Source organism: Daphnia pulicaria, chromosome 8 (genome assembly GCF_021234035.1).
Source record: "Daphnia pulicaria isolate SC F1-1A chromosome 8, SC_F0-13Bv2, whole genome shotgun sequence".
In the NCBI taxonomy this organism is placed as follows: Eukaryota; Metazoa; Arthropoda; class Branchiopoda; order Diplostraca; family Daphniidae; genus Daphnia; species Daphnia pulicaria.
In genome coordinates this window covers 678,613-697,207 of record NC_060920.1, presented here as the reverse complement: position 1 = coordinate 697,207, position 18,595 = coordinate 678,613, and the positions used below count along the sequence as shown (strand labels likewise).

Below are 18,595 nucleotides of genomic sequence, written 5' to 3'. Positions count from 1 at the left end.
GTTGTGTAGCCTTTATTCTCTTTTATTCGACCGTCGTGTTCCTCTTCTTCTTTTTCTTCTCGGACGTGTGAAATAATGAAGAAAAATAAAAAGTCCTTCGAGCCGAAAGGCATTTCTTCTTCCCAAATGCCGACGTCCATTTCAGTCTCTTGGCACCAGACACTATACCTATAGGGTCTCTAGATATATGTAGGCCTTGTTTAATATGCATAGCGGGTACATAGAGTATATATAGTGACTTTTCAATTTTTTGGCCCACACCAAACTGCTGGCCGAAGAGAGAATAAAACAATGTGTACATATTTCTTGTTGGGGCTAGACATGTCGATCTTTGACCCAATTTTCATCTGGAAAACAAAACCAAATCATCGTCATTTCGGAAACGGGTTTAATATAGTATGGACGGCGGCGTAAGAATATCACGTAATAATAACCACGGCTTCAATGAATAATAATATAGGCTGCTGCTGCTGCCGAGATAACCAGAATTTACGGTTTGGCCAACTATCAAAAACATTCGAGTCGGGTGATGTAATCAAAAATAACAAAAAGGAAATAAAAAACAGTCGGGAATGAAGAAAAAAAAAATTTTAGGGGTAGTACCAAATTTGACCGCTAGATGGTGATGGCGTTTTTTTTTTTTTTTATTTATTTATTTTTTTTTAGTGGCACTTTCGCCGCGCCATAAAGCAGAGTAAAATAGGATCACGTGTATATCGGAGTCAAGTTATGACTGCGCTCTAGCGGCCTGACGGTTCTGGAAACGGGGGAAAGGGTCCGTACAACACCCAGCCGTCAGGGTAGCTCCAGCCGTCAGATGTAGAGACTAGAGAGGGGTACCCCCAACCGTCAGCCGTCAGAGCGCCCCTAGCGGCCTGACGGTGCAATAGCGCAAAACCCAATTCGAGCACCGTCAGCCCGACGGTGCAATAGACTCGACCGGGGGGAGGGGTTACCGGGAACTAACTGCAACATCGGATTTTTTATATGAACCTTGTTTTTTTGTATAAATGTAGGCTTTATCCCTGAGAGATTTTCAACTTGATTGAAAATATAGAAGGCTTTTAGCGGCATAAATGGGCAGGGAGGAACACAGGGCCAAAAACTATTATTTAAACCCAAGGAAATCAATGGCGCTCTGTGATTGGCTGAATACCAGTTTACAGATTGTGGCACAGGTGTGGCTCGCATGTATTGACGTGAGTCCTTGTCGTTAACTTTATTCGATTCCTTAGACGTTTGTCCAACTAACGCGCAAAAGTTTATAACGATAAGTAAAGTTGTTAATTAGTTACGAATTGTACGTGCAAAAGGGGCGGGAAAAAACATTTTTGATAGCTGCAACTCATATTCCAAGTTTGTTTGTTGTTGCGTGAATTCCTTCCGATTCCCCATCAAATTCTTCAAATAATGTGCTAGATTTTATCTCAACATCTGATTTGGTTGATTTTACAAGAATATTTATATGTGTGAAATGGGAGGAGTTTCATTGACAGAGTGTGATACGGACTATTTCGTGATCTGGCAATGCAGGATATTACATCACAAAAAAGGAACAGGACAATAATTACGCCTGCTAGTTTCGCAATACCTACGAATCATTTAGTCGATGTATAGATAATATTTCCCCGTGCCTATTGACCCCCGGATTTCGGGGGCCAATAGCCAAAATAGCTATTGCTGCTGTGATGCGGAATCCTTTCCCCGAGTCCCCCTGGCGGCAGCAATAGCTATTTTGGCTATTAGCCCCCCGGACCAATAGATTTTTCCTATTTCTTATCCCTATTATGGAAAAATCAATAGACGAGGAGTTTCCCCCATTGTTAAAAAAACAACAAAAAACAACAAGCGCCAAGATCTCAACATTTTTAATAGGCCTACGAATTACTCTCACAAGAATAAAATCTCGAAGGCCGACACGCAGTGGCATTTTTTTCATTGACCTTCTCGGAAATATTAATATTTACTGTGTCAAAAATTCAGAATAAAATCTAAAATTTGGAAAAAGTAGCATAGACGACCCAAGGATGCTGAGTTGCCAGGTCTGGAAAAGGTCGAAAATATCGATTAGGGACAACATGCCTAAAATTAACACAGCCCTCTTATGGAGCTTCATTTTCGATTAAATAATACAAAATGAAAGAATAGGTTATTTTTGTGTTTAATAATTTTAAAAGATTTTTCATCATTCTGGCAAGTTATTTCTTTTTTTCTGACTTCACTGGACATTATTAGTTTATTTATTATTAATTTTTAAGTGAAAGGCATTTTGTTTTCAAAGACTATATCCTGCCCCGAGGAAAGAGAACCCCGCGCCACCCCTTTGTCCCCTCTTAGTTTCTTCCTTCGTCTCTTCTTTCCATTCTTCCCTTGGGGCAGGAAATGGCGATATTTTTTGGTAAACACGATAGGGACGTTTACTTTTCTATTTTCCTATTTCTAGGAAATAGGAAGATTGAAAATAGGAAGATAGAAAATAGGAAGATAGCAAATAGGAAAATAGAAAATAGGAAGATAAAAAATAGGAAGATAGCAAATAGGAAGATAGAAAATAGGAAGATAGAAGATAGGAAAATAGAAGATAGAAAGATAGAAAATAGGAAGATAGGAAAAAGGAAGATAGAAAATAGAAAGAAAGAAAATATTTTCCTAGAAAATAGCTTATTATGTGTGATTGGTTCCATTGGTTTTGAAGAAAACCCCCCAAAATGTCCCAAACATCTAGCCTGAAATATTTCCAAATCGTGATGGAGACCTCTCCTATTACATATAATGATATTTTTCGTGTTGAATCAGTGAAGAATACTCTATTTTACAATAATTATTCAAGAAAACTCATGGTATAGATAGGCCCCTTTGTTTTTTCGTTGGCGCGAGAGAAAACAAAGGGATGGGAGCGGAAAAAGGGGAATTATAAATTTTCGTTTTTTAACTTCAAATGAAACCAAGAGAATATAAATAAAAAAAAAATGAAAATAAGACCTGAAATAAAGCTAACGCAGGTCGATTTTTTTAAAAAAGTCGCGTTTCCCTATCCCTAGCCGTTCAACTGCAAAAAAAGGCCAAAGTGACCTAATTTGCATAAGGTCCTCTCGGCTTTCCAAAGACTTTTAGAACCGGCCAAAAGTACTTCAGGAAATGAAAACAAAAATCTGAAAAAAATCAGAGGTCTTCTCACGATCTCTAGGTATGTACATACCAAATTTAAAAGCATTTGGTTAAAAACTGTATTACTGAGAGGACTGCAAAAACAACGTTTTTGAATTACCCGAAGGGTTACTGGTCAAAGTTTCGTTTGCAGTATGGTTTACATGGGCACCCTCAGTTCTGGTAACACTACACAGATGGCTTTTTGCAGTTATCGTAACACTACATAGATGGATGCACTAGTTTTTGGCAATTATTGATTGTAATCAACAATTTGATTGCATTTCAATGGCAGTAATCGGTAGCTTACAATTTTTTACATCTATTCTGAAAATTTCGCTGCAATCGATTCAGGCATTTGATCAAACGGAGTTCTGGTTACTTTTTGACAGAATTTCAATAGCTGTTACAGCAGACGATAATACAGAGACATGTGACAGGGATATAAACGTAACGTGACAATCGACTACTATTGTATGATAGAATAGAAGTCACTGTATGTTATCACTGAACGCTATCAATCTCCAGTAAAAGAAGTGCTGATAGGTAGTTACTTACATTTAATTTTAACAAGATCCGGTGTGACGTGGGGTGGCGGGGCGAAGCCTCCGCCGCACCAAAGTCACGCCTTACCCTTACGCCGCGCCATATCATATTAGGTTTTTTGGAATTGAATTTTTATTTAATGTTTGGATAGAAACATGCGGAAATATTCTTTTAATCTCTTTCTCGATTTCTGCTTATTACAATCTTCCGGAAACTAAGGGCATAAATTTTTTTTAAATGTTATTAATTAATCTTAATAATAGGCCTACCTTTCTAACAGAATATTATTATTATTCTATAACTATTCTATAGCTCTGCCTTTATAAAACTATACCAATACTACTATACCAACTAGAATACCCTTAACATTCCCTTCGGGTACCTTGTGGCGTACGTACGCTGCCTACTGTAAGGTTCTCTCGGGCTTCCAAAGACTTTCGGTAGGTACTGTACAGTATCCTAAATTAAAATCCGAATACGATTTTTTTTAAAAAGCCATCTATCAATATTGCAGGGAACTGTGTTTGGCTTTTAGGCCAAATTTGGGGGGCAAGGAAGAAAGCGAAAGTTGGGAAGAAAGAAAAAGTAGTAATTAGCCACTGGCCATGTCTCCCACCTCCCTCCCCCCCCCAAAAAAAAAATATGAATGAAATCAGACGGGCTGTCTGGAATTTTCATGGCGCGAAAAATTGACTTAAACTCATTGCCGATTATTGGACAAGTGGCTTAAGACGATTTCTTTGAACTTTTCCCGCTTTGGGATGCAAGATTGGATAGCTCTTTGGTTTTGGTCGTCACTTGTTCAAAAATTGACAGCGAGCCTAAGGCAATAAAGGCAGCCTGTCTGGTTTCATTTCTTTTTTTTTGTATTTCGGAGGGAGGGGGGTTCTTTCTTCCTACCTTTCGCTTTATTCCTAACCCCCTAAATTTGGACTAAAAGCCATACACAGTTCCCCGCAATATAAAAAGGGGGCTTTTTGAAAAAAATCGCGTTCGGATTTTTTTTGAGGATACTGTACGTCCCAAACATCTATCCTGAAATATTTCCAAATCGTAGTGGAGACCTTTCCTATCACATATAATGATATTTTTTGTCTGAAATCAGTGTAAAGTATTCTATTGTACAATAATTATACCAGAAAACTCGTGTGAAAAATGTGATAGGTTGCTTTGGGTTTGAAGAAAACCCAAAAATACGTCCCAAACATATCTAGCCTGAAATATTTCCAAATCGTAGTGGAGACCTTTCCTATCACATATAATGACATTTTTCGTCTTGAATCAGTGTAGAATATTCTATCGATGAGGTAGAATTAAAAACAAGGGATGATAGAAACTCTTCCAGAAGCTGGGAAATGCCACTTCAATGAATTTGAAGTGTATATATTTATAGTTTCACTTATTCAAAGCGTTTTATTCTTACAGGATGTGTAAATCGATGTCCAATACACCATTTAAAGATAATTGAATCAAATAATTTATTAACACATTCATAATTGAGTATAAATAGAAACAAGGGATGATAGAAACTCTTCCAGGAGCTGGGAGACCACTTGAAAGAATTTGCAATTGGAATATTTATTGTTTCACCTATTCAGAGCGTTTTATTTTTACAGGATGTGTAAATCGATGCCGAATACACCATTTAAAGTTCATTGAATCAAGGAATTCATAAAAACATTCCTGATGGAGTATAATAGAAATAATGGATGATAAAATCTCTTCCAGGAGCTAGAATAAACAACTCAATGAATTTGAAGTTTATATATATCTTGTTTCACTTATTGAAAGCGGTTTATTCTTTCAGGATTTATAACTCGATGTCCAATAACCATTTAAAATTCATTAAAGCAATCAATTCCAAAGGAATTCATGAAGGAAAAGAAATAGAAACTAGGCCAAATAGAAATAAGCTCAGTAGCTGGATCACACCAATTTTGCTGAATATGAAATTGCTATTTTGATGGTTTCACTAATAAAAAAGTTTTCTTTCTTACAGGATGTGTAAATCAATATCTAATACACCATTTTTAATTCATTGAATTAATGAATTCCAAAGGAATTCATGTAGGAATAGAAATAGCAACTATGGAAGATGGAAATAAGTTCAGTAGCTGGGTCACACCATTTTTGCTGAATATGAATTTGTTATTTTGATGGTTTCACTAATCCAAAAGATTTCTTTCTTACAGGATGTAAGATCAATGTCCAATACACCATTTTAAGTTCATTGTGTTGAAGCTATAGGTTTCCGCAACTCAATGGTGGCGGTTGCCAAAGCCAATTGGGAAGTTTGATATCGTCTGCTAGTCAGTTCTTGAATCTTTTACTGACTTCACTTGATAACTATCTCTCGTGCGGTAACTATTGTCTCCCGAATTATATATCTTTGTCTTGTCTTAATACTATATTACGCACTACTTATTATAAAGATTAGTTACTAAACATATTCCCTGTGTCATATTATGTCTTTCATTAATCTGTTTCAACACATTGCAGCAATCAATTCCAAAGGAATTCATGAAGGAATAGAAATAGAAACATTAAAGATAGAAATAATTTCAGTTGCTTGGTAACACCATTTTTGCTGAATATGAAATTGCTATTTTGATGATTTCACTAATCCAAAAGATTTCTTTCTTACACGATGTGTTAATCGATGTCCAATACACCATTTTAAGTTCATTGAAGTAATGAATTCCGAAGGAATTCATGTAGGAATATAATTAGAAACTAGGGAAGATAGAAATAAATTCAGTATCTGGGTCACATCATTTTCTTTGAATATGAATTTGCTATTTTGATGGTTCCAATAATCCAAAAGATTTCTTTCTTATAGAATGTGTTAATCGATGTCCAATACACCATTTTAAGTTTATCGAAGCAATGAATTCCAAAGGAAGTCATATAGGAATAGAAATAGAAACTAGGGAAGATAGAAATAAGTTAAGTAGCTGGGTCACACAATTTTTGCGGAACATGAATTTGCTATTTTGATGGTTTCACTAATCCCAAATATTATTTTGTTACAGGATGTGTTAATCGATGTCCAATACACAATTTGAAGTTCATTGAAGCAATGAATGCCAAAGGAATTAATGTAGGAAGAAACTAGGAAGTTCAGCAGCTTGGTCACACCATTTTTGCTGATTATGAATTTGCTATTTTGATGGTTTCACTAATCCAAAAGATTTCTTTCTTACAGGAAGTGTTCATCGATGTCCAATACACTATGTTAAGTTCATTGAAGCAATGAATTCAAAAGGAATTCATGTAGGAATAGAAAAAGAAACTTGGGAAGACAGAAATAATTTCCGTAGCTTGGTCACACTATTTTTGCTGAATATGAATTTGCTATTTTGATGGTTTCACTAATCCCAAAGATTATTTTGTTACAGGATGTGTTAATCGATGTCCAATACACCATTTAAAGTTCATTGAAGCAATGAATTCCAAAGGAATTAATGTAGGAATAGAAATAGAAACCAGGAAGTTCAGTAGCTTGGTCACTCCATTTTTGCTGATTATGAATTTGCTATTTGGATGGTTTCACTAATCCCAAAGATTATTTTGTTACAGCATGTGTTAATCAATGTCAAATACACCATTTGAAGTTCATTGAAGCAATGAATTCCAAAGGAATTAATGTAGGAAGAAACTAGGAAGTTCAGTAGCTTGGTCACACCATTTTTGCTGAAAATAAATTTGCTATTTTGATGGTTTCACTAATCCCAAAGATTTCTTTCTTACAGGATGTGTTTATCGATGTCCAATACACCATTTAAAGTTCATTGAAGCAATAAATTCCAAAAAAATTCATGTAGGAATAGAAATAGAAACTTGGGAAGATAGAAACAAGTTCAGTAGCTGGGTCACACCATTTTTGCTAAACATGAATTTGCTTTTTTGATGGTTTCGCTAATCCAAAAGATTTCTTTCTTACAGGATGTGATAATTGATGTCCAAAAAACCATGTTAAGTTTATTGAAGCAATGAATTCCAAAGGAAGTCATGTAGGAATAGAAATATAAACTAGGTAATATAGAAATAAGTTCAGTAGCTTGGTCCCACCATTTTCGCTGAATATGAATTTGCTATTTGGATGGTTTCACTAATCCAAAAGATTTCTTTCTTACAGGATATGTTAATCGATGTCCAATACACCATTTGAAGATCATTAAAGTAATGATTACCAAAGGAAATAATGTAGGAATAGAAATAGAAACTATGAAGTTCAGTAGCTTGGTCACACCATTTTTGCTGATTATGAATTTTCTATTTTGATGGTTTCACTAATCCAAAAGATTTCTTTCTTACAGGATGTGTTCATCGATGTCCAATACACCATTTAAAGTTCATTGAAGCAATAAATTCAAAAAAAAATCATGTAGGAATAGAAATAGAAACTTGGGAAGATAGAAATAATTTCAGTAGCTGGGTCACTCCATTTTTGATGAACACGAATTTGCTATTTTGATGGTTTCACTAATGCAAAAGATTTATTTCTTACAGGATGTGTCAATCGATGTCCAATAAACCATATTAAGTTTATTGAAGCAATGAATTCCAAAGGAAGTCATGTAGGAATAGAAATAGAAACTAGGTAATATAGAAATAAGTTCAGTAGCTTGGTCACACCATTTTTGCTGAATATGAATTTGCTATTTGGATGGTTTCACTAATCCAAAAGATTTCTTTCTTACAGGATATGTTAATCGATGTCCAATACACCATTGGAAGATCATTGAAGCAATGAATTCAAAAGGAAATAATGTAGGAATAGAAATAGAAACCAGGAAGTTCAGTAGCTTGGTCACACCATTTTTGCTAATTATGAATTTGCTATTGTGATGGTTTCACTAATCCAAAAGATTTCTTTCTTACAGGAAGTGTTCATCGATGTCCAATACACTATTTTAAGTTCATTGAAGCAATGAATTCCAAAGGAATTCATGAAGGAATAGAAAAAGAAACTTGGGAAGATAGAAATAATTTCAGTAGCTCGGTCACACTATTTTTGCTGAATATGAATTTGCTATTTTGATGGTTTCACTCATCCAAAAGATTTCTTTCTTACCAGATGTGTTTATCGATGTCCAATACACCAGTTAAAGTTCATTGGAGCAATGAATTCCAAAGGAATTTATGAAGGAATAGAAATAGAAACTAGGAAGATAGAAATAAGTTCATTAGCTTGGTCACACCATTTTTGCTGATTATGAATTTGCTATTTTGATGGTTTCACTAATCCAAAAGATTTCTTTCTTACAGGATGTGCTAATCGATGTCCAATACACCATTTTAAGTTCATTGGAGCAATGAATTCCAAAGGAATTCATGTAGGAATAGAAATAGAAACCAGGAAGTTCAGTAGCTTGGTCACTCCATTTTTGCTGATTATGAATTTGCTATTTGGATGGTTTCACTAATCCAAAAGATTTCTTTCTTACCGGATGTGTTTATCGATGTCCAATACACCAGTTAAAGTTCATTGAAGCAATGAATTCCAAAGGAATTCATGAAGGAATAGAAATAGAAACTAGGAAGATAGAAATAAGTTCAGTAGCTTGGTCACTCCATTTTTGCTAACGTTGAAAACGTCGTATTTAACACGGCGCATATGAGGGAAAATGGGGTGTAGGGGAGACTGGAGTAAAACGGGATGGTTTTCGTTTGCCCCCTATATCTCCCCAACTAATCATTTAATTTCTTTAAAATTTTTTTAAAATGTATTCCCTATTGTAATGTACCCCCATATTTTTTCTATTATTTTATAATAAACCATTTCCCCATAAAAGACCTTTAAAGTTTACTCAGATTTATGGGAGGAGCAGGAGCCTATTTTTTGGGGTAAGTGAGGACACTGGGGTGGGTGGTGAGGGACGTCCTCCGTTTTCGCCTTAAAATTCATTAATAAAATTGAAAAAAATTGAAAAAGTGTTCCACTGCATAGACTCTTTGAGTTTATAAATGTTTCAATTTGATTATTTTGTTAATGAACCTTTTTTCTTATACAAACAAAATTACTTATGGAGCAGTAGGACATCCTGCGTTGCTAGGTCAGGAAATTGAGCCTCTTAAAAACGCTGTACGCTGATTGGTCCGTAACTGTCCCAAATTAGCCAAAAACAGCTGTCCCGATTTCCCGGTTTAGACACTTTTTTTTCTGCTGGTCTGCGCCCTGAGAGGCTGCGTCCTAACGGGGCTCCCGATATTTTTCAGTTTTTTATGTGTAAGAACAGTGTGTCTTCTCTTTTTTGAACGGAATTTTGTGTGTGCTGGTAACTGTCTTTTTCTACTGCCTGATGGCTGACTTTTGCTGTTAATTATTATTAACTTTACTAAGCTGGCTGTCACTGTCAGTGCTCGCAATATGCCTTGGGCAGAATGTCGTCTGTTGTTCCTTTCTCTTCGTGACTCTCTCCTACCTCCGCTGTCACCCAGTGCCACTGCCACTATTTTACGTCTGAGGCTTGACAAGGGCTCCAGTTTGACACCAAGTAATTATCGTGGCTGCAGGAGTGGTGTTTGTGTGAAGAGATTGAGAGCATCAAAGAAGTTCCTGCCCATTGGTCTACTTAATGCGAGATCAGTTGCCTCGAAACCCGACGTTATCCACCACCATCTTCTCACTTTTGATCTTGATGTCCTTGCCATTATTGAGACCTGGCTTACACCTGAGCATGGAGATGAGATTTTGGCCAATACCATTCCTGAAGGATACGTTGGTATCCATGTGCCAAGAGTTGGTCGACGAGGTGGTGGGATTGCTGTCATTCACCGTTCAACGATTCGTGTCAACCGTCTCCCCATTGTTTTTGAGTCACCATTTTTCGAGCACTTAGCCATATCATTGACAGTAAATACTGTGTTTGTCAAAATTGCAATTATTTATCGACCACCTTCAGTGAGCTGTCCAAAGTTTCTCTCTGACTTTTCCGACTACCTTGAAATTCTCTCTGTCGGTGCCGGAAAACTCCTGATTCTTGGTGATTTTAATATCCATGTCGATGACAATGCATGTTCTATTGGTCGTAAGTTCCTTGCTACTCTTGATTCCTTCGGCTTGTGCCAACATGTCTCTACACCGACTCACGTCTCTGGTCGCCTACTTGATTTGGTTCTCTCCCGTCTTGCTGATAACTTTGTCATGCATTGCTACACATCTGATCTCATCAGTGACCATTTTGCTGTCCATACTCTTGTTAAAGTGCATCGACTGGTGCGTCCTCAAAAGTCAGTGGTGTTTAGGAGGCTGAAGTCAATTGACCGTGAAGCCTTCGTTTCCGATCTTCTTGCCTCTTCAATATTCATCGATCCAGAGAACGACACTGCGAGTTTACTTGCCCAATACAACACCGATGTCCGGGCGGTTCTTGACAAGCACGCTCCCCTGATCACTAAGCGTCTTACGGTGAGACCTGACAATCCCTGGGACTGTGAAGAGATTCGTACCTGCCGGCGGAGCCTCAGGAGATGGGAACGCAAATATCGTGCTAGGGGTCTTACCATCGACCGTGAGTGCCTTACTAACGCCCGTGAAGCTTTAAAGAAACTGATTTTCGAGAAGAAATCATCTTTCATCACTCAGAAGATAACCGAGTCTGCTGGTAAACGTTCTCTCTTCAAACTGGTCGACTCTTTTCTCCTTAAGAAGCCTGCACTGCGACTCCCGGATCATGACTCACTGTCATCTTTGGTAGAGCGATTCAGCGTTTATTTTGACACCAAGATCTCGACTATTCGTTCTGTCTTAGATTCCACTGACTCCTTTCCAAGTCTTGATGAATCTGTCAACCTGAAGTGTGATTTCTCTCTGTTTCGGCCCATCACTATCTGCGAGACAGTTGCTCTGATCATGTCGTGTCCAGCAAAGTCTTCACCGCTTGACCCTCTTCCAACTTCCCTCCTTAAGGAATTCGTAGACGTCCTGGCTATTCCAATCACGACCATAATAAACCTGTCTCTCTCTAGTGGCGTTTTTCCGAAGGGGATGAAAATCGCTTTCATCACACCACTTCTGAAGAAACCTAGCTTATGTCCCGACGATTTGTCAAATTACCGGCCAGTGTCGAACCTGTCTTTTCTGTCTAAGCTCGTTGAGCGTGTCGCTGTGAAGCAACTCACCGCTCACCTCAACTTTTTCGACCTCTTCGCTCCGGTGCAATCTGCTTATCGTCGACATCATTCTCCAGAAACGGCACTCCTTCGAGTTGTCAACGACATGCGAATGGCCGTTGATGCTGGTGATGCTGTGCTACTTTCGTTGCTAGATCAAAGTGCTGCCTTTGACACTATCGATCACTCCACCTTATTGAATCGCCTCTCCGTACGTTACGGGGTAACTGGAGTTGCGCTTTCTTGGTTCTCTTCCTATCTGTCGGACCGTTGTCAATCTGTCAGCCTCCGAGGTGTCTCATCCACTCCTAAACCTCTGAGATATGGTGTTCCTCAAGGATAGGTTCTCGGACCCATTCTTTACATCCTGTACACTGCACCAGTTTGCGACATTGCCAATCAACATGACGTCCCGGTTCATTTCTATGCAGATGATACCCAACACATGGTTCGCTTTGTGCTGAAATCTGACGGCTCCCCTCAGAAAGTTGCTTTTGCTGCGTTATCGCGGTGCATTGCTGAGACGAAGGAATGGATGACGGCAAACAAACTGAAGCTGAATGAAGCTAAGACAGACTGTCTTCTCGTTTTCTCCGATTCATCGCGTGTAAAGCCTGTTAGCATGCCGCTAATGGTAGGTTATTCTCCAGTTCTCCCGTCTACTTTGGTCCACTACCTTGGTGCTGGGCTTGACTCTCAGCTATCTATGGAAGCCCAAATTTTGGCCACCCGGAAGAAGGCTCTATTTCACCTCAGCTGTATTTCCCGGATGAAGAGATTTCTGTCGAAACCTGCCCTGGCTCAACTGCTCCATGCATTCGTTCTCTCTACTCTTGACTGCAACAACTCTCTTCTGGTCGGATGTCCTGAATCAAAGCTATGTGTGCTTCAAAAGGTCCAAAATTGGGCTGCTCGACTCGCGACTGGCTGCAATAGACGTGACCACATCACTCCGTGTCTTAAATCCCTTCATTGGCTTCCCGTCCGCCAACGCATTGATTTCAAGATATCGTTGCTTATGTTTAATTGCCTAAATGGTACTGCACCAAGCTATTTGACTTCCCTTGTCGCGCGCTACGAGCCACCCAGTTCTCTTCGTCGTTTGTCCTCCCGTCCTGAGCTTGTTGTACCAAGAATCAAAACAAAGAAGTATGGCTCCACCTCCTTCTTATATGCTGGCCCAGCAATCTGGAACGCATTACCCTTTTCCGTGAGATCTTCTACAACGTTGGCACAGTTCCGCTCCTCCTTTAAAACCCATCTCTGTCGTGTTGCTTTTGAAAACTGAAATTTATATGCTTCCTCTTCCCCAAGTCATTGCCGTGCCTTTGTCCATATTATTTGTAAAAGTGCACGTTAAATATGTATTACATTATTATTATTATTATTATTATTTTTAAAGTTAATACTGTCTAAACTAATTGATCTAAAATTCTAATTTTTGTTTCTAACGATCAAGAAATGATTCAGTTTCATTTCCATACTACATTTACATACCATTATCGTTTATTTGTTTCTATAAACATAAAATGGCGGAGACAAAAATTAAAAAAAAAACCGTTTTTTTAGTTTTGTCAATAACTCATGCAGTTATTGACAAAACTCAACCAAATTTCATGCCCAAGTATATTATACGTATTTAAACAACATACTAAAATATTTTTAAATTTTATGAACATCTACTATTTTCCCCCCCACTGTCCCTTTTGACCCGATGTCCCGGTATACTCCAGTCTCCCCTACCTAGTGAACCCGAAGTGAAGGATACCTTAGTGCCATGGGGGTTAATCCTACGACAACTTTGTGTGTGTAAATAATGTAGATCATCATTAGATCTACTCAGAAAAAAATAAATCTAGCCCAAGCCGTTCGGTGAGTATTTGCACTTTTTATAAGACACGTAGTACCATAAGAATGCACTGAAAAAAGGGGGGTTGTATCTAATAGCTTAGTGAGTACTGTAAGTGATAGGAAAGATATGCAGCAGGATTTGAAAAATTTTGAGGGTAAACTTTTGAGCAGTTTTTTTGGTTTTTCTTCATCGCCAATGCAACTTATGACTTATAAAGAATTATCTTTTGGTTTTATTGTAAATTAGGGTATTCGACACCGATTCAGAACGATAAATACTTTTATAAGTAATAGGAAAGGTATCCAGCACGATTTAAATAATTTCGAGGTAAACTTTTGAGCAGTTTTTTTTTTGTTTAATTTCAACGCCAATGCAACCTATGACTGATAAAGAGTTATTTTGGTTTTATTTTAGAATAGGGCATTCCACTCCGATTCAGAATGATGATTACCTTTATAAGTGATAGGAAAGGTATCCAGCACGATTTGAAAAATTTGGAGGGTAAATTTTATAGCAGTTTTTATTTTTTTTTTCAACGCCAATGCAACCTATGGCTTATAAAGAGTTATCTTGTGATTTAATTGTAGACTTGGGTATTCCAGACCAATTCAGAACAATAATAACCTTTATAAGTGATAGGAAAGGTATCCAGTACGATTTTAAAAATGTTGAGGGTAAATTTTTTTGCAGTTTTATTGTTTTTCTTTAACGCCATGGAACCTAAAACTTATAAAGAGTTATCTTGTGGTTTTATGCTAGACTAGGGTATTACACACCGATTCAGAACGATAATTATATTTATAAGTGATAGGAAAGATATCCAGCACGATTTGAAAAATTTTGAGGATAAACTTTTGAGCATTTTTTTGTTTTTTCTTCAATGCTGTTATAAAGAGTTCTGTAGTGGTTTTATTTCAGAATAGATAATTTCACACCGATTCAGAACAATAACTACCTTTATAAGTGATAGGAAAGGTATCCAGTACGATTTGAAAAATTTTGAGGGTAAATTTTATAGCAGTTTTCTTTTATTTTTCTTCAACGCCAATGCAACCTATGGCTTATAAAGAGTTATCTTGTGGTTTTATTTTAAACTAGGATATTCCACACGGATTCAGAACGATAGTTATCTTTATAAGTGATAGGAAAGATATACAGCACGATTTGAAAAAAATTTTTGGGTAAACTTTTGGGCAGTTTTTTGGTTTTTCTTCAACGCCAATGCAACCTGTGACTTATAAAGAGTTATCTTGTGGTTTTATTGTAAAATAGGGTATTCCACACCGATTCAGAACGATAAATACTTTTATAAGTAATAGGAAAGATATCCAGCACGATTTAAATAATTTCGAGGGTAAACTTTTGAGCAGTTTTTTTGGTTTAATTTCAACTTTCAATTTTTTCAACTTTTTATTTTTATTTGGTTGTATTTTAGAATAGGTCATTCCACTCCGATTCAGAACCATAATTACCTTTATAAATGATAGGAAAGATATGCAGCACGATCTGAAAAATTTTGAGGGTAAACTTTTGAGCAGTTTTTTGGTTTAACTTCAACGCAAATGCAACCTATGACTTATACAGAATTATCTTGTGGTTTTATTTTAGAATAGGGTATTCCACACCGATTCAGAACGATAATTATCTTTATAAATGATAGGAAAGGTATCTAACACGATTTGAAAAATATTGAGGGTAATTTTTATAGCAGTTTTTTTTTCTTCAACGCCAATGCAACCTATGGCTTATAAAGAGTTATCTTGTGGTTTTATTGTATACTAGGGTATTCCAGACCGATTCAGAACGATAATTACCTTTATAAGTGATAGGAAAGATATCCAGCATGATTTGAAAAATTTTGAGCAGTTTTTTTTTTGTTTTTCCTCAACGCCAATGCAATGCAACCTATAACTTATAAAGAGTTATGTTGTGGTTTTATTTTAGAATAGGGTATTCCACAGCACTGATTCAGATCGATAAATAAATATCGATAAATCGTTTTCCCTGTCGCAACCGTTTATTTAAATTAACGAAGCGCTTGCGCGTTTCGTAAATCATACAATGAAATAAATTGCGCAGAATTATATATTTAGCGCATCGTGCGCAAGTTTATCGCAAACAAATCGCTAGCGCCACGCGCGCTTAGAAAGCGCTAGATCTAGCGCAAAACATTTGAATGGATTATTTTTCGCTTATATTAATGAGCCGCCGAAAACAGCGGACGGGCGACAGCGCTAAATAGCGGACGGACCAGCGACAAGCACTGAAAAAACGGACGGGCTCGCGTTACTCGTCTGACCATTCGCTGCAGTCAGCCGCAGTAGTTTTTCTTCGCATTAAAAAAAAATAATAATAATAATTTAGAGCGACGCGCATTAAGTAGCGTTATTTAAGCGCTTGCTCGTTTTTTTTGCGAGCCTTAAGGGCAAAATGAAACCATGTCACTTTGTCTGTCTGTCTGTCTGTAACACTCCATAACTCGGGCGTTTTGCGACAGATTTCTGACTTTTTCGTCTTAACAATTAGACTAAAAATATGCGGTGCGACCAGAAAAAAAAATACATTTACTTAATTAGTACTCCCGTAAAAAATGAAAAACTGCTAAAATAATTGCTTAACGACTGGTGACATCTGGCGGTTGTGACTACAACTTTTCCACCTTAGGTCTAAATTCCACTTTCCACAATAGCTTCCCTCGTTTTGATTTTTACAGAGACTTGCCATGTCAAGGTCATGTAAAGGTGTGTACGGGATTTCTCTATACCGCCGGAGGCCATGCGTGAACCTCTGTCGTGCAAACCGCCAGAGGCTATGCGTGAAAACCAAATTTACCGCCGGACGCCATTGGACTTATGAAAATGTTGCTCAAGGGAAACTGCTGTCGGTATAATGGCTATAGCTCTGGTTTCCGACTTAAAGGAAAGTGGTTCTAGCCTACCTTTCAACAATAACGTTTTTCGTGATCATCTGCGTGTGGGGGAAGGGTATATGAAGCCAAGGTTTGGTAACGACCAAATATCGCGATAAAAAATTTTTCACGCAAAAAACAATGACACACAACAATCAATTCCGTTTCAAAATAGTTTCCCATGGTATAAAAGAAGTCAAGAACTAATGTAGTGGTTATAGATCTTATTGCAATTCAAAAGTACGCGACATAGCCAAATGTCGTACGCAGCTTACGCCAATGCGCACCACTGTGGTCTATAGCCGAACTAGAAATTGTTTTATGCTTGACTAATCCTATACTCTTGACTACTTTTGAATTGCAATAAGATCTATAGCGCTGATTGATGATGAAGAGGATCATGGTTCACATCCCATTAAAGTATACCTTTATTAAGGATAAATATTGTTTTGACCTATGTTTTTGTAGCCATGACTCAGACAAGTCAAAATTTCGTGAAAATCATAATTCTTTATATAATACTTTTTACCAGTTTTAATCTTACATCTTTATTTATATAATTTTTTTCTGATTTATATATAAATATTTTGAAAATATTTTTATTATGAAAAAGTCCCGGTTTTGGGTTCCCATAAAGAACCGTTAACCGAACGAACGAATCGAAACAACAAGGTAATTCTTCTGAAAATGCTTTGTCTGCATTTTTTAAATTTGTTTTTTGGCTTAAAAAACAACAACAATAAAGATTGCTTTACTAAAAAAGAAATAAGCTGTGTTATTCTTTATTAAATAAAACTTAAATTACAAAAAAACAAAGATTTTCCTTGTTTAGCCACATTATTTTTTCTACTTCGGTATTATTTTAAGTTAATTTAGATTTTTTTAAATTAAATGCAAATCTTCATAAGGAATCGCATTTAATTAAAAAATTCTTAGTTAGCAAAAATTTGCATAATCCCCCAAATTACATGGTAATAGCGCTTTCGTAAAAATAGATAAAATCTTAAGACGTTGCTTTGTCTGAAGTATTTTTTAAATGAAAGATTCTTAGATTTGAAGTAAACTTGATAATTGGTTTACGCTAAGGTTTAAGTTTTTTAAAGAAATGCTAAGTTAAAAAGAAAAAAAATTCTCAAAATGAGCAACCCACAACATATGCTCTGCGACTTCAGATAAAGCTGTGTCTGAAATTTTTATGTAACCCATACCATTGAAAAAGAAAATGTTTTATAAAATTATGAAAGGGAATATTAACGTTTGGAAAATTTTATGCTGTGAATTGAAAAGGGATAAAATAAATGTATAACAAATATAAGGAGGCAATGTAATAAAAATAAGGAAAATTTAAGACATGTCTTTGTCTGTTACATGAAAAAGTTTCAGACAAAGCCTTGTCTTAAGTCGGAGAGGACATGTTGTACAAATGACTATTTATTATGTTTTAAATTTACAATTGACGACATTAAATATCACGCGAAACATCTGAAAATGAAGACTGTTGTTCAGCTTGAGAAGTTCTTCATTTAAGAGTTTTCCGCATCTTCCTACCTCAACCCGTTCTGTTGTTATCCCCCTTCAAAGTACCCTAATTTCCATGTAGCTCTACGGAGCGTTCCCAAACTTAGGGCGCGATTAAAAACCTACCCTTCCCTTGATAGGAAAAATCAAAAAAAAAAAATCAGCTTAATGCTACCCATAATGGCTACTGCCAAAAAGAAATTCGTCGCAATCCAATCAAAATTGGATTTTTGGGAACGCCGAGAAAAATGCCTTTTTCCATAAGGTTCTCTCGCGCGTTCCCAAACTTTCGGTAGGTGAACAAACCATAGAGAAGATAGAAACTCTTCCCGACTTCCCAGGAGCTGTGTAACACAACTTCAATGAGTTTGAAATTGCTATTTTTATTGTTTCACTAATACAAAACGTTTATTCCTTACAGGATATGTTAATCGATGTTCAATATACCCCATTTCATGTCCTGTGAAGCAACGATTTCATAACAGAATTCATCTAGGAATAGAAAT

The 18,595-nt window shown here is 36.7% G+C and overlaps 1 protein-coding gene across 1 annotated transcript in view; it reads left to right on the top strand.

Annotated features, from left to right (window-relative positions):
* Nucleotides 1-18,595, top strand: part of LOC124312357 (collagen alpha-1(I) chain-like) — a 1,404,094-nt gene that overhangs the window by 1,363,001 nt on the left and 22,498 nt on the right. The gene's annotated exons all lie outside the window — the stretch shown is intronic.